Below are 16,914 nucleotides of genomic sequence, written 5' to 3'. Positions count from 1 at the left end.
GGGGTTGCGGGGGTCTCCTATGTCCCTGAGGTGCTTCTGCAACTATTTGGGGAACAGTACATGGTGTGTGGGGGCCGCAATCGGCGCAAAACTGCGCGGCCGCCATTTTAGGTGTGAGCAGGCCGGTTGGCCTCATTGTGAGGGCAGCAGCCATTTTCTACTATGCTGTTGGCGCCGATCGGGCGCCATCTTTAGTGTGGGCAAAATGTCCTTATGTTGACAGTGGCCATTTTCCCAGAGCTTTTCCCATAGACTTGTATTGGCAACCATTTTTTTGTGGCTCAGGGCTGTGTCTTCCTCTAGAGGCGTGAGCTCACTTCCTCTTTCATTACCTTCAGATGGATTCAGCAGCATGGCAAGTATAGCACACTGTGGGGGGCTTTTATTGGGTTTCCTGGCCTGCATTCCTGCTAGCATTCATTTTTTTTGCAGTTTCCTGTAGCACAGGACTTGCTCTCCATTTGCGGTGGGGACCGCGGAAATCGCAGATTTAAAGGGCCAGCATCATTTAAATTGAGATTGCTATTATTGAGTCCCAGGATAGCAAATTCCCCCCAGATCTGGTAGAGGGTTCAGGTACTCCTGAATCCTCTGCTATAGTCTCACTTACTGCTGCACTTGCGACTTTAGCATCAACAGTGGATTTGTTGATGTCTGACCGGGCTTCTAAGAAAAGGCCTGTGCCCTCTCAGTCTTCTGATTCAGAGCCAGATTTGGTTGCCACGGACAGCGTACCCCCTGAGGGGTCTCAGTCCTCTCAGTCGGATATGGAGGAGTAGGATTCCTCCTCCGGATCAGCACGGGACCGCGCTGCGTTGTCCGCGCTTATTAGCTCTGTTAAAGACACTTTAAATTTGGATGATGAGCCCCACCTGTTGGGTAAGCGGTCTTCCTTTGGGACCCGCAAAGCCCAAAAATCGGGTCAGGTTTTTCCTTGTCCCGCAGAGTTTCACGAAACTGTGAATGAACAATGGCGTCATTTGAAACGCAATTTTGTGGTGCCAAAGAGATTTCAGTACCGTTATCCCTTTGCGGATCCGGTGGATTCTCACTGGAATGCGGCTCCTAAGGTGGACCACACTGTGTCCAGGTTAAATAAGGCCACTTTAATGCCCGCAGAGGATTCTCCGGTGTTTAAAGACCCGGCGTAGGCAGGTGGAAACTCTTTCCCGCCACATCTATCTGGTAGCGGGTTCCTTGCTAGAACCCGTGTTCGCTTCGGTAATGGTCTCTCAGGCTGTTGTGGAGTGGGCCAAGGCGCTTAAGCGCACTCTGATTGCTGACTCCACCTCTCCTGCTGCTCTGGAGATGGAGGATCAAATGGGTCAGGCTGTTTTATACCTGTGTGACGCGGCCTTGGATGAGGCCCCTTTAGTCGCATGGCTTTCAGCGGTCGCAGTTGCGATTCGTCGCATTGTTTGGTTAAAAAGCTGGTGGTCGGCCGACCAATCTTCCAAGAAGACAGTGTCTGACATCCCTTATGCGGGGAGTTGTCTTTTTGGGGGCTCTCTGGATAAACTGGTCAAGGGGATCACTGGGGGCAAGAGCACTCTGTTGCCCCAGGTGTCCAGGGGAAAATCATTCCGCGGCAAGCGGGGTCCCTCCTTTAAAGCTAACCAGAGGTCCTTTCGTGCCTTCAAGGCACGAGACAAAGGTAAGTCCTTCAAGGCCTCTAGTGGCCAGAAGAAGCCTTCGGCGGGCAAGTCAAAAGCTGCCCACACTGGCACAGCGGCTCAGTCCGCTTCGACCTGAAGGGGCGCCCTCACCCGTTTCAGGGGTGGGGGGACGTCTGCGCTATTTTCCCGAACCTTGGCTGGCCAAGATTCAGGACAGGTGGGTTCAAGAACTCATTCGTTCAGGGTACAAGATCGAGTTTCGATCACGCCCTGCAGACAGATTCTTTCCCTCAAATCTTCATTTAACCCCCGATCGTTTCCGAGCTCTCCATCGGGCGGTTCAGGATCTCCTCGCACAAGGGGTGGTTGTCCCGGTTCCACAGCGGGACAGATTTCGGGGTTTTTACTCAAATCTGTCCACCGTGCCCAGAAAGGAGGGCAAGGTGTGTCCGATTCTGGACTTGAAGTTTCTAAACCGCTTTGTGCGGGTTCAGAAGTTCAGAATGAAGTCCCTCCGGTCGGTGGTGGCCTCCCTGAGTCCAGGGGATTTCCTGGCTTCCATCGACCTCAAGGATGCGTATCTACACATCTCTATTTATCAGGGTCATCAGAGGTACCTCCGATTCGCAATAGCGAAGGAGCACTATCAGTTCGTGGCATTGCCTTTCGGCCTCGCTTCGGCTCCAAGGGTTTTTACCAAAGTTTTGGCTCCTGTTCTTGCTTTGTTGCGAGTACAGGGGATTGCCATCCTCGGTTACCTGGACGATCTTCTATTAAGTTCGAGCTCCAGTGCCACTCTGTTGCGGGATCCGTCGATCACGGTTCAGACGCTCCAGGAGTTCGGGTGGACCATCAATTTTCAGAAGTCGACTTTGTCCCCTTCTGTTCGCCTCCCTTACCTGGGGATGATTCTGGACTCCGCTCAGGCGAAGGTCTTTCTTCCGGAGGGAAAGCTCCGGATCCTGTAGGACGAGGTCAGGTCCCTCAGGGACAACGAGTTCTCCTACCTTCAGACCTGCATGCGGTCTCTGGGCTTGATGGTGTCGGCTTTCAAGGCGATCCCATTTGCACAGTTTCACACGAGATCTCTTCAAGCGGAGATTCTGGTCCAGTGGGACAGGCATCCTCAGTCCTTGGAAAGGAGAATTACTTTGAGCCCCCAAGTCAGATCGGATCTCCTGTGGTGGCTCCAGTCTCCGGCTCTGAAGGAAGGCGAGTCCTTTCGTCCATTGCTATAGACTGTGATCACCACGGACGCCAGCCTGTCGGGCTGGGGTGGAGTTCTGGGCAAGTTGTCTGCCCAGGGCACTTGGTCGGAGGGGGAATCCTCCCTGTCGATAAATGTCTTGGAACTACGAGAAATCAGGCTCTGTTTGCTCCGTTGGTTGGATCGTCTTCGGGGCTGCCCAGTGCGTGTGCAGATGGACAATGCAACTGCGGTGGCTTACATCAATCACCAAGGGGGCACCAGGAGTGCCCGGGCAGCCAAGGAAGTGGCCAAGATTCTGTGCTGGGCCGAGACGCAGGTCCCGGCGATTTCGGCAGTTCACATTCCAGGTGTGGAGAACTGGCAGGCGGACTATCTGAGTCGCCAGACCCTGGACCAAGGGGAATGGTCCCTCCACCCAGAGGTGTTTCAGATGCGGTGTGCGCGGTGGGGATCCCCGGACATGGATCTGTTCGCTTCTCGTCTCACAAGGTGGGAAGGTTCGTGGCACGAACGCGCGACCCTCTGGCGGATGCCTCGGACGCATTGGTGGTGCCTTGGAATCGGTATCGGCTGATTTATGCCTTTCCACCGATTCAGTTGTTGTCCAGATTCCTCCACAGGTTGGTCTCGGAACCAAGGTTGGTGATTCTGGTGGCTCCAGACTGGCCGCGTCGGTCTTGGTACGCGGACATCATGCAACTGGTCGTCGAGCCTCCCTGGCGGCTCCCGCTAAGAGACGATCTTCTGTCTCAGGGGCCGATCTTCCATCCTGCTTTACAGTCGCTGGCTTTGATGGCATGGCTGTTGAAAGCCAGGTCTTGAGAGGCAGAGGTCTCTCGTCGGCCATCATTCCTACCTTGCTCAAGGCCAGGAAGGTCTCCTCAGGTAAGATTTATTATCGTACCTGGAAGGCTTATTTTGCCTGGTGCGAGTTGCAGGGGTTCCATCCACGCTCCTTTTCGGTGGCGAGAGTGTTGGCTTTCCTGCAAACTGGTGTTGAGCAGCATCTTGCGCTGAGCACTATTAAGGGGCAGTTGTCTGCGATGGCCATTCTTTTTCAGTGCCCTTTGGCATTGAATTCCTTGATCCGCACCTTCGTTCAAGGGGTGTGTCAACTGGCTCCCCCTAGGAGGGCACCCTTCCCTTTGAGAACATCCGGGAGATTCCTCTGCCGGTGCTGTCATGGAAAGTTGCCTTTCTGGTGGCGATCACATCTGCTCGCAGAGTGTCGGAGTAGGCGGCCCTGTCTTGCCTGCTCCCCCTATCTCTTTGTTCATAGGGATAAAATGGTCTTGCGACCTCATCAGTCCTTTCTTCCGAAAGTGGTTTCGGATTTCCATCTCAACGAGGACATTGTCTTACCTTCGCTGTGTGCGAAGCCTAAGCATCCTAAGGAGTTTGCCTTGCATTCATTGGATGTGGTACGGGCGATCAGGGTTTACCTGTCGTCTGCTGAATTCTACAGAAAGTCGGATTGTCTTTTTGTCCTTCCTGAGGGACCTCGGTAGGGTTCGGCTGCGTCTGCGGCAACCATTTCAAAATGGATCAGGCAGACGATTGTGCAGGCCTATTCAATTCGGGATCAGGTTCCTCCTTTCCCTGTCACTGCGCACTCTACCAGAGCGATTAGTGCATCTTGGGCCTTCCACCATCAGGCGTCGGTGACTCAGGTGTGCAAAGCGGCGACCTGGTCGTCCGTGTATACCTTTACAAAATTTGCCTTAGGGGAGACAGGGTAGTTTTGGCCTATCTCCTCCTGTTGGGGGTGTTCCCCTTTTTTGGTTTTTATTTTCCAGGGTTTCAGCTCCTGTTGAGCTTTCTTGTTGCCCAGTGTTTACCTTTCTGGTTCAGAAAAGGTTCTTTTCTTTGACCTGGGTGCTGCGTTGCCTTTCTTGACGGTTACGTTTTCCCACCCCTCACATCTACACTGCTTTGGGATGCCCCAGACGTGTAGATTGTATGACTGGGCGGCGACTGTCAGAGGATGTAAGAGAAAATAGAATTTTTGTAAGAACTTACCGTAAAATTATTTTCTCTGAGTCCTCTGACAGTCTCTGCCCCCCACACCTCTTTTGGGGTTCATGGATCTCTATACTGCTTGCTACCAAACTGAATTGGGAAGGAAGCTAGCTGGGGGTATTGACCAGAAGGGACAGACCCCTGTAGGTGTGTCTATACAAAGTTTTTGTGAATATTCAAACAAAATCTTCTGCCTAGCTTACTCCTGTGGAGAAGGCCAATACCCAGACGTGCAGATTGTATGAGTGGGTGGCGACTGTCAGAGGACTCAGAGAAAATAATTTTACGGTAAGTTCTTACAAAAATTCTATTATTTGTGCTCATGGATGGGCCTCAGAAAGGATTGTCAGCTTCCTCTGCGACCATATCCAGATGGATCAGATACAGTAATTCAGGCCTATTCCATCAAGGGTAAGGTTCCTTCTTTCCCTGTCAAGGCGCACTCTATTCGGGCACTCAGTGCCTCCTGGACCTTCTATCTTTAGGCATCGGTGAAGCAGGTTCTATAAAGTGGATGTGTTGGCATCTGCAGATGCTTCTTTTGGCCGCAAGGTTTTGCAGGCTGCTTTTTAGAGGACCTGTTTAACACTGCTTTGGGACATCCCAATGGTTAAGAAGATCCATCAATGAACTGTGTCCATCCATGAACGAAAGAGAAGATGGGATTTTTGACTTACGTAAAATTCATTTCTCTGATGTTCATTGACGGACACAGCACCCACCCTTCTGTGGAGTTCTGACACTGCTTGTAACAAAACTCAGTACCTATAGCAGAGAGAGGGAGTATACCCCCTGGGACTGCTTATAGGCATAGCCAGACTTTTTTTCTGCCTAGTGTCCTACTCCTGTAGGGGGCAGTATAACCCAATGGTTAAGAAACTCAGGAGATGTGTCCGTCAATGAACATCAGAGAAATGGATTTTACAGTAAGTCAAAAATCCAATTTTTCCTCCCTGCAGCAGTCAGTGGGAGGGAGAGGAGGAGAAGCAGACATTCAGTTGCACAGGGAGGAAAATCCAGCCAATCCATTCCACTAAATGCCTCCCTGGGCCACCTCTCCTCTCCAACCTAAGAGACGCAATCTACCCCGTCACTTACCTGCGATCGACAGGTTGCCAACCCCGTTCTACAGTGTTTATTTTAGATCCAGAAACTGAAGTTCACTGAAAAAATGCATGCTCATTTGACCTCATAGTGAGAAAAAATATTATAAGAATGTAACTTGCATGCTGATTTATATTGCATTAACATTTTGTAAAAAGCTGTGTGGGCCTGGTTTCAGTGGGCTTGATGGGAAGTAGTTTCATGCATTTTATGTGCCATCACTTTGTATTAGCTAAACAATTCAATTTGAATTAATCCTACCTTACAGACATCAGCTCTAGATTGCAAATTACTCATTCTTTGCGAGAAGAGTAGCAGGTGATTATCCAGCTTGTCCACCACTGCAGGGAACATATAATCAGTAGGGTATTGCAGTCTAAAAGTCACACAAACACTTAGTCCAATTGAAACCTCTGTTTATATTGATGTATTTTAGCCAGGCTACATAAAAAGCAATAGATATGGATGCTGTTTTTATGTTAATAATGAGCTAGTGTGCTACAGCTAAGGTTAAAATCCCCTCTGCCTGCAGCACACTAGTGATCTGGGAACACTGCCTAACACAGTGTGGCGGTTTGGTCTCCAGCAATCAGGTCTCCCTTGCAACAGTCAACAGTGCTCACACTTCCCGAGCAGTACTGTGGATTAAATTGGTGCACAGGCAGTGTGTCAGACCACTGGAGACCTAAACTGCTGCACTCTGGGTATTAAAGGGTTTGTAACCCTAAATTATGCCTTGCTGCCAGCCCCTCTCTTTCAAGCTCCCATCCCGCACTGTATAAGTGTTTGTAAGAAACAAAGCCTACCTTTTTGTGAAGTATCTTTAGGCCGGTCACGTGACTCCCGGCAGCTCTAATACTGCAATCTAGGGCTATAGCAGGAGGAGCCAAGCTCTCCTTCTGACGTCAGGTGGTAGTATGACTGGCCTGCAGCTACTTCACAAAAAGGTATTTAGAGGCTTTGTTTTCTACGAAACACTTATACAATGCAGGATGGGAGCTTAAAAGAAAGGGGCTGGCAGTAACATTTTACTTTTTTAATAACAGCAGCAGGGTGGGGGTGGAGACAGAGACATAGACTCCTGAGCTGACAGGCAGGGAGGGGAGGGGGGAGAGCAGAGAGGAGACACAGTGAATGATGGAGGCATGCAGGCGGACCACAGTGATCAGGGCTCAGCAGCCATGATTATCGTGGTCAGTACACAGAGGGGGAACACAGGAAGTGGCAGGATCAGCCAGATTTTTTATAGTTTCCAGAGGGGCAGGTTAGACAGCACAAGCTGTTAAACCTGCTATAAGGAAACATGATCTCTATTTTTTTTAGGGTAACAAACACTTTAACACTAGCTGCAGGATGTATTAACCACTTCAGCCCCGGAAGGTTTACCCTCTTCATGACCAGGCCATTTTTGTACGATACAGCACTGCGTTTCTTTAACTTTTAATTGCGCGGACGTGCAATGTTGTACCCAAATAAAATATGTCTTTCTCTTACATCCTCTGACAGTCGCCGCCCACTCATACACTTATGGGTATTGACCTCTTATCCATAGGAGCAAGCTAGGCATAAGACTTGTTAAAACACAAAAACAATTTGCATAAACACACCTGTAGGGGGCTGTCCCTCTGGTCCAATACACTCCTGCTATCAGCATTCCCAACTCAGTTTGTCTTTTGCCTAGTTAGGAGTAAGATAGGCTTCCCTTGGCTGGGGCTACAGTCTCAGCCTTTTCTTAATTTTATTTCTGCTAAGTGTTTTTTTTTTTACACTGATAGCTTTTTATTTGATCCTGCGCTTAGTTAGTCAGACTTCGGAAGACTACAGCATTTGCGGAGCTGGGAATCGGACTGGTTGTACTAGAGCCTTACGGAATCCCAGCCCGCCATTGAGCGTTTAGCAGGCTATGCGTACTCCCTGGCCTCGCAAATGACCTGTCCCTGTCCTCAGGGACAAAGCCCGCGAAGTGGCCACTTCGCAAGGATGTCTCAACTGCGGTACGCCGTGTGTTGCTAGAGTCTGGTTTGGCTGACGGCACTCCCACTGCCAGGGGTGGGAGGCTTCCCGTCGCAGAGAGGCACCCACGCCTTCGCTGGATCGGTAAGTACCATGCTACCACCTCTGTCTGTGACATTGTATGTGGGGCCTCTGCTTAGGGGATGGCAGTCTGCGTGAAGTCTGTGTTATCCCCCTCATGTCTGTGTGTCCAGGTCCCGCTGTTCCTCCCGGTCACGTGTGGGGGCGCTGTTGTGGCCAGACCGCACTATGGGGGGGTTGTGGGGGTCCCTGAACCCGCGGTAGTGTTTGGTGTACTTTTGGGGATGCAGGCATGCTTGTGGGGGCCGCTGCGGTACAAAATCGCGGGGCCGCCATTTTGGGTGTGGGCAGGCTGCTCTGGCTTCACTATGGGCATTCAGCAGCCATTTTCCCTGTAGTGTTTTCGCGCCATCTTGTGTGTGGCAATGTAGTTTTACATGTGCTCAGCGGCCATTTTCCCGGAGCCTCCCCATTACTTTACATTGGCAACCATTTTTCCTTGGCTCAAGCCCTATTTTGGCCTCTAGCGGTGTGACATCATTTCCTTTCTTCAGACAGTCGGATCGTGCTGCAAGCGTGGTACAGCTACACTTCTGGGGGGCTTTTTCTGCTGTTTTTCAGGGGATATTCCTTTGCTGTCAGTCATTTTCCTCTCTGGGTGGTGTCTCAGGCTAGTCCTCATTGCGGTGGGATTCGCCGCTATCGCGGATTTAAAGGACCAGCGTCGAAAAAATTTTCATGGAGTCCCAGGACAGCAAATTCCCCCCAGCTCTGGTGGAGGGTTCAGGTACGCCTGAATCCTCTGCGATGGGCTCCCTTACTGCGGCACTTGCGACTTTAGCGTCCAAAGTAGACCTGTTGATGTCTGAGCGGGCTTCTAAGAAAAGGCCTAGGCTTTCTCATTTTTCTGATTCAGAGCTAGATATGGTTGCCATGGACAGTGTACCCCCTGAAGGGTCTCAGTCGGATGGGGAGGCGGAGGATGAGGAGGGGGGCGATCCCCCCGGGACGGCCAGAGAACGTGCGGCTATGTCTGCGCTTATTAGTTCTGTTAAGGAAACACTACATTTAGAGGATGAACCCCCCTACTGCCGGGTAAGCAGTCTTCTTTTGGGACCCGCAGGACCCAGAAAACGGCACAAATGTTCCCTTGTCCCGCTGAGTTTCATGAAACAGTGAACGAACAGTGGCACAATTTAAAGCGCAATTTTGTGGTGCCAAAGCGGTTTCAGTACCGTTATCCCTTTGCGTCTCCTACGGATTTGCGCTGGACTGTGGCCCCTAAGGTGGATCACACAGTGTCCAGGTTGAACAAAGCCACTCTAATGCCTGCGGAGGATTCTCCGGTGTTTAGGGACCCTACGGATAGGCGGGTGGAGTCTCTTACTCGTCACTCATATATGGTGGCGGGTTCTTTGATGAAACCTATTTTTGCCTCTGTGATGGTCTCTCAGGCTGTGGTAGAGTGGGCCAAGGTGCTCAGATGCACCCTTGTGGCTGATTCCGCTCCTCCTGCTACTTTGGAGATGGTGGACTAAATTATTCAGGCTGTTCTATACCTGTGTGACGCGGCCTTGGATGAGACCCCTTTAGTCTCACGACTATCTGCTGTCGCAGTGATAATCCGTCGTATGGTGTGGCTGAAGAGTTGGTCGGCTGACCAGACTTCCAGGAAGTCGGTGTCTGACATCCCTTATGCAGGGAATCGCCTTTTCGGGGACTCCCTGGACGAGTTGGTTAAGGGGGTCACTGGGGGCAAAAGCACTCTGCTGCCTCAGACTCCCAAGTGTAAGTTTTTCCACGGTAAGCGGGGCCCTTCCTTTAAACCAAATCAGGGGTCCTTTTGTGCCTTCAAGGCACAGGACAAGGGCAAATCCTTCAAAGGTGCTGGTGGCCAGAAGAAGCCTTGGGCGGGCAAGCCAAAAGCCACCCAAGCTGGCACGGCGGCCCAGTCCGCCTGGACCTGAAGGGGCGCCCTCACCCATTTCAGGGGTGGGGGGACGTCTGCGTGATCTTCCCGAACCTTGGATGTCCCGGATTCAGGACAGGTGGGTTCAGGAAATCATTCGATCAGGGTACAAGATCGAATTCCTATCACCTCCAGCGGACAGGTTCTTTCCCTCAAATCTTCATTTGACCCCAGATCGTTTACAGGATCTTCAACGGGCGGTTCAGGATCTCACCGCCCAGGGGGTGATCGTCCGGTGCCTCATCGGGACAGATTTCGGGCTTTTTACTCGAATCTGTTCAAATGTGCCCAGAAAGGAGGGCAAGGTGCGTCCGATTCTGGACTTGAAATCTCTGAACCGCTTTGTGCGGGTTCAGAGATTCAGTATGGAATCCCTTCATTCAGTGGTAGCCTCCCTGAGCCCGGGAGATTTCCTGGCTTTAATCGACCTCAAGGATGCGTATCTACACATCCCCATATTCGAGGGTCATCAGAGGTATCTCCGGTTCGCAATCACGGAGGAGCACTATCAGTTTGTGGCATTGCCCTTCGGTCTCGCTTCGTCTCCAAGGGTGTTTACCAAAGTGTTGGCTCCTGTCCTGGCCCTGTTGCGGGTGCAGGGGATTGCGATCCTGGGTTATCTGGACGATCTCCTGTTAAGATCGAGTTCCAGTCCAACTCTGTCGTGCGATCTGTCAACCACGGTTCAGACGCTCCAGGAGTTCGGGTGGACCGTCAACTTTCAGAAGTCGACCTTGTCCCCTTCTGTTCGTCTCCCTTACTTATGGATGGTCCTGGACTCCGCTCATGCCAAAGTTTTTCTGCCGGAGGACAAGCTCCGGACTCTACAGAACGAGGTCAGTTCCCTCAGGGACAACGAATCCTCATCACTCAGGACCTGCATGTGGTCCCTGGGATTGATGGTGTCAGCCTTCGAGGCGATACCGTTTGTGCAGTTCCACACACGATCTCTCCAAGCGGAGATTCTGGCCAAGTGGGACAGGCATCCTCAGTCCCTGGAAAGGAGGATATCTTTGAGTCACCAAGTCAGAGAGGATCTTCTGTGGTGGCTCCATTCTCCGGCTCTGACGGAGGGGAAATCCTTCCGGCCATTGTTGTGGACGGTGATCACCACGGACGCCAGCCTTTCGGGCTGGGGTGGCGTTCTGGGCACTCTGTCGGCCCAGGGCGTTTGGTCGGAGGAGGAGTCCTCCCTGCCGATAAATATCTTGGAACGGCGAGAGATCAGACTATGCTTGCTCCATTGGTCGGATAAACTTTGGGGCCGCCCTGTGCGTGTGCAGATGGACAACGCAACGGCGGTGGCTTACATCAATCACCATGGGGGCACCAGGAGTGCCCGGGCGGCCCAGGAAGTGACCAACATTCTGTCTTGGGCCGAGATGCAGGTCCCGGCAATTTCGGCAGTTCACATTCCAGGTGTGGAGAACTGGCAGGCCGATTATCTGAGCCGCCAGACCCTGGACCAGGGGGAATGGTCCTTACACCCAGAGGTGTTTCAGATGCTGTGTGCGCGTTGGGGATCCTTGGATGGGGATCTGTTTGCGTCTCGTCTAAACAACAAGGTAAGAAGGTTCATGGCAAGAACGCGCGATCCTCTGGCAGACGCCTCGGATGCGCTGGTGGTGCCTTGGAATCGGTATCGACTGATTTATTCCTTCCCCCCGATTCAGTTGTTGTCCAGGTTCCTTCGAAGGTTGGTCTCGGAACCGAAGTTGGTGATTCTGGTGGCCCCGGACTGGCCGCGCTGGTCTTGGTACGCGGACATCATGCAACTGGTCGTCGAGCCTCCCTGGCGGCTCCCGTTACGAGACAATCTGCTGTCTCAGGGGCCAATCTTCCATCCTGCTTTACAGTCGCTGGCTTTAACGGCGTGGCTGTTGAAAGCCAGGTCCTGAGAGATTGGGGTCTCTAGTCTGTAGTCATTCCTACCCTACTCAAGACTAGGAAGGCCTCGTCCGGTAAGATCTATTACCGTACTTGGAAGGCTTATTTTGCCTGGTGTGAATCGCGGGGTTTCCATCCTCGCTCCTTTTCGGTGGCGAGGGTGTTAGCCTTCCTGCAATCTGGTGTGGACCAGTGTCTTGCGCTGACCACTATTAAGGGTCAGTTGTCTGCGCTGGCAATCCTTTTCCAGCATCCTTTGGCATCAAACTCTTTGATCCGCACCTTTATTCAAGGGGTGCGTCATCTGGCTCCCCCTAGGAAAGCGTCCTTACCTCCTTGGGACCTGAATTTGGTCTTGTCCGTTTTGCAACGTCCTCCATTTGAGAATTTCAGGGAGATTCCTCTGCCTGTGCTGTCACGGAAGGTTGCCTTTCTGGTGGCGATCACATCTGCCCGCAGAGTGTCGGAGTTGGCGGCCCTGTCTTGCCGCTCCCCTTACCTGGTTGTTCATAGGGATAAGGTGGTCTTGCGACCTCACCAATCTTTCCTTTCTAGGGGGGGTATCTAATTTTCATCTTAACGAGGACATTGTTTTGCCTTCGCTGTGTGCGAATCCTAAGCATCCTAAGGAGTGCATTGCATTTCTTGGATCTAGTCCGGGCGATCATGGTGTACCTGTCATCTACTGAATCCTTCAGAATGTCGGATTCTCTTTTTGTCCTTCCTGAGGTCCCTCGGAATGGTATGGCTGCTTCAGCGGCAACCTTTTCGAAATGGATCAGACAGACGATTGTACAGGCCTATTCAATTAAGGAATGGGTGCCGCCCTTCCCTGTCAAGGCGCACTCTACCAGAGCGGTGAGTGCGTCATGGGCCTTCCGACATCAGGCTTCGTGGCCCAGGTGTGCAAGGCAGCGACTTGGTCGTCCGTGCATACTTTTTCCAAATTTTACAAACATGATGTTTTGGCATTGGTAGATGCCTCCTTTGGCCGCAAAGTTCTGTGCGTGGCAGTGCCTAGAGGGGGACATGGCGTTAGCCTGTCCCTGTCTGTTGGGGTTTGTTTCCCCTTTGTTTATTTACTTTCCTGGGTTTGTTTGCTCCTGTTGAGCTTTTCTGTTACCCAGCGTTTTTACCTTTCTGATTCAGATAAGGTTCCTTTCTCTGACCTAGGTGCTGCGTTGCCTTTGTGATGGTTGCGCTTCCCACCGCTCATGTCTACACTGCTTTGGGACATCCCATAAGTGAAGATTGTATGAGTGGGCGGCGACTGTCAGAGGACGTAAGAGAAAACTGAATTTTTGTAAGAACTTACTGTAAAATTCCTTTCTCTGAGTCCTCTGACAGTCGCTGCCCCCGCCCCTCTTTTGTGGGGTTCTTGGACTATGTACTGCTTGCTACCAAACTAAGTTGGGAATACTGATAGCAGGGGGGGTATTGGACCAGAGGGACAGCCCCCTACAGGTGTGTCTATGCAAATTGTTTTTGTGTTTTAACAAGTCTTATGCCTAGCTTGCTCCTATGGATAAGCGGTCAATACCCATAGGCATAGGTGAAGACTGTATGAGTGGGCGGCGACTGTTTATTTCCTCACAAATAGAGCTTTCTTTTGGTGGTATTTGATCACTTCTTCGGTTTGTATTTTTTGCGCTATATACAAAAAATATTTTTGAGAAAAAAACAACAATAAAACACACACCCGCTTTGACAAAGTCAGGAAGTGACAAAACGCGTCAAAGGCGTGGCACCACGACGTAACGGAGGATCGGTCGGGTGAGCGGAGGTGTCTCCTGTGTTCCAGCGTCCTATGATAATTTTGCCACTGCGTCAGGACCAGAGTGAGCACCCCAATGCCCGCTTTTATTGCATCTATGTATTGATGTGCTTTTAAGGATTGTATACATGTACGTGCATTTTTTTGGATGATTGAGTAGATTAAAGGTCTTAGACGTTATTGCACTACTAGGGCTCTTTTTTTCTTACATGATTTTAGCGTAAGGAAGGCAGCCCAGTCAGCGGGGACCTAATATCAGCTACATCCTGTGTGCCAAAATGGAACATCCTAGCGCATTAGCCCGGTCCATGAGAATGGAGGACAGTAAGTGGGGGTGAGTGGCTTTGCTGAGGGGAGTGGAGCACAGAGGTGGAGGACTTTCTGGGTGTTTCCTCATTTCAATCAGCCACTGGAATCTCACATGATCATCATGACTGTTTGTGAACTAATTTTGAGATTGCTTATTAAGATTACCACGTTGGAGTTGGACTTTCTTACATATCAATATTTCTTTACATTTGATGGTTTATATGGTTCATATATTCACACATATGTTATTGTGTTTTGATTTGTTCACTATTTATTTAATAGTGAATATATATATATATATATATATAAACTTTATTTATTCATTTTTCACTATTACTCACAATAAAACACACACAATTAAAAAAAATAAAATTAAAATTTAATTTATTCATCAGTTTAGGCCAATACATACATACTTTGCTACATATTTTTGGTAAAAAAAAATCCCAAAAAGCATTTACAGCGTCTACAAACTAGGGGATATTTTTATGGAATTTTTATTTATCTATTTTTTTACTGTTAGTATATATACTACTATACACAAGTTCAGATGTTTTTCCTGACTCCAAAGAACCCAAAAAATGACCAAAAATCACTTGCTACTAAACCGGCAAGGTGTGAAAAGCGAGAAGCCACTAACCTGTTCTATAAGTGTTCTAATACAAACAATATTTTTTTTATGGTTCTGGACATGCTACAGAGCTGAAACTTCACAGGTACACTTTTTAGACACCCCAGATACTAAATCCAAAGAAATATTTTTTTTTTTTTTTTTAATTTTTCCAATAATTGTCTCTCTATCAAAAATGACAATTTCTAAGAACTTTTTTTGTGTGATTAATAGTCCCTGGGGTATGACCCAGAATCCTAGGCACTTTTTAGGGGCATTTATTGGGTTTTAGGGTTTCAAAATGGTGTTTTTTGATTACCGAAGTTCGGGTCCCATTGATTTCAATGGGGTTCTGAAATCCGGGCCGAACTTTCGGGAAGTTCGGATGTTCTGGCCGAACCGAACTTTTGAAAAGTTTGATCATTCCTACTGTACACTGCCCTACATCCTACTTACCTCTGTAAGCTGCCCTACATACTGCTGACCTCTTTACACTGCCCTACTTGCTACTGACCTCTGTACACTGCCCTACCTACTACTGAGCCCAGGACACTGCCATACATACTACACTGGCAAGAAATCAGAGCACATAGCCAGGCCTGAAACTAGTCAGAAAAATCAGCTTGCACTATTAGATGTTCTGCTTTCATGATGAACTCCGGCATGAGACATGTGGGGGGGGGGGGGGGCGAACAATTACTCCCCAGACATAAAAAAATGTGAATAAAAGTGATTGCAGAGTTTCTCACTGAAGCTAAATTTTAAGGTAGGCTAAGTTTATATTGCTATAGTGACATTCATTTTTAGTAGATTTTTCTAGGTTTTCTTCATGCCATCTCTTATTTTGATTGGGAGCTTGCTAGTTAATTAAAAAAAGGTGGCAAAGGGGGTTGCTGCACCCCGGTGATCTTTGTTCTCTTCAATGTTGCCCAGATAGATCTCCATCTCTCAAAGATTGCCTACCCCTGGTCTATACCAACAGGTACCTGAGTTCCCAGCAGCTGCCCCTGCAATACTTTTTCAAGCCTGGTGAGGATGTCACCGGGAGTAATAAAAGCTGTTTGTCACTACAACGAACAAAGTAAAATAAAATAATACTGGACGTGTTCTTGAGAGGGAGTGAGGATTTGGCTGGCCATAGACAAATCAAAATATGTCTGGTTTAGCAGGGACCAGCCAACTGTGGATCCATCTATAGCCAGCCCTATTCGAGAGCTGTCAATCTACTGGACTGCTCAGGAGCAAGCATGCAGGAAAACTATAGTAGAGTTCCATCAGAACTGCAGCCAATGCCATGTTTGGCCATCTTTAGGCTATATAAAAATAGTTATACAGGAGAACAGGATCTCATGTGTGTTTTAAAGTATAAATTCACCTTTGGGAACATGTTACATATTCCACCCATTTTTAGGTTGGAACATGTAATATTTTCCAAACCCTAGAGCCGCTCCCCAGTTCCCGCACTCCCTGTGACAGCAGGCTGGGAATCTTCTCCCCGTACCTGATGTCACTATTTGAAAAGAGTGCGGCCATGTGGGGCTCCTTGATTCACAGATTCTTGTGAATCAATCAACTACAAGTACCGACAGCCTTTGTGGCTGTCGGCTTGTAGTCCTCAATAAGCTACCAGGGCGATTTTGAGCACTCTAGTAGTTCATTGAGTTTTCCAATCTTTGGGAAAATGCCTGCCCGTACGATGTACAGGTGCACAAATTATACTGACAGTCTGTAGAAGTCCTGCATGGCACCCACAATCAGCAATGCTTTCCAGGCTCCTACAAAAAAAAAAAATAGTAAATGCATATTTTTTTACCTCCAACTCCAACCTTTCAACTCTTTAAGTCAACTTAACCTTCAATGCTAAACAGCACTAGATCATAGTGTATAGACTACAGTGTTTTTTTTTTTTTACATACAACTATAAGCCAATGTATAGGAGTGTGGAAGAATGAGGTGCGCAAACAAAAAATGAATCTCCAGCAGCAACCGAAACTTTAACCTTGATAAAGTAAACGTGTGATGTGCAAAAAATGGGTGCGCTAGATGTGAACAATGTGTGTTGAATCAAAAGGGAAAACACAATGAACAAAATAGCTAATATATAAATATACACAGATATTATAAATGGTGCACAATGTGAACAAAAACGTGCTATAGAAATATGAGCAGTCCAAAACAAGTCCAAAATGAAAAAAAGGCTGAAATCTTCTTGATGGTGAATGAAGGTGAAGAAGAGGACGTGCAAACACAAAATCCCTCTTGGCACCCACGTTTAAAGAAAAGAGAGGTAATACCCTTACCAACTCAACATATTAAAACTCTTGAGAAGATGACTCCAGCCAGTGTAATTGATATAAAGTCCTGACCTTTCACTCTTCCACC

The sequence above is a fragment of the Pelophylax lessonae genome (genome assembly GCF_965119305.1).
Source record: "Pelophylax lessonae genome assembly, chromosome: 2".
In the NCBI taxonomy this organism is placed as follows: Eukaryota; Metazoa; Chordata; class Amphibia; order Anura; family Ranidae; genus Pelophylax; species Pelophylax lessonae.
The sequence above is the reverse complement of the archived record's forward strand: the minus strand, read 5'-3'. Positions refer to the sequence as shown.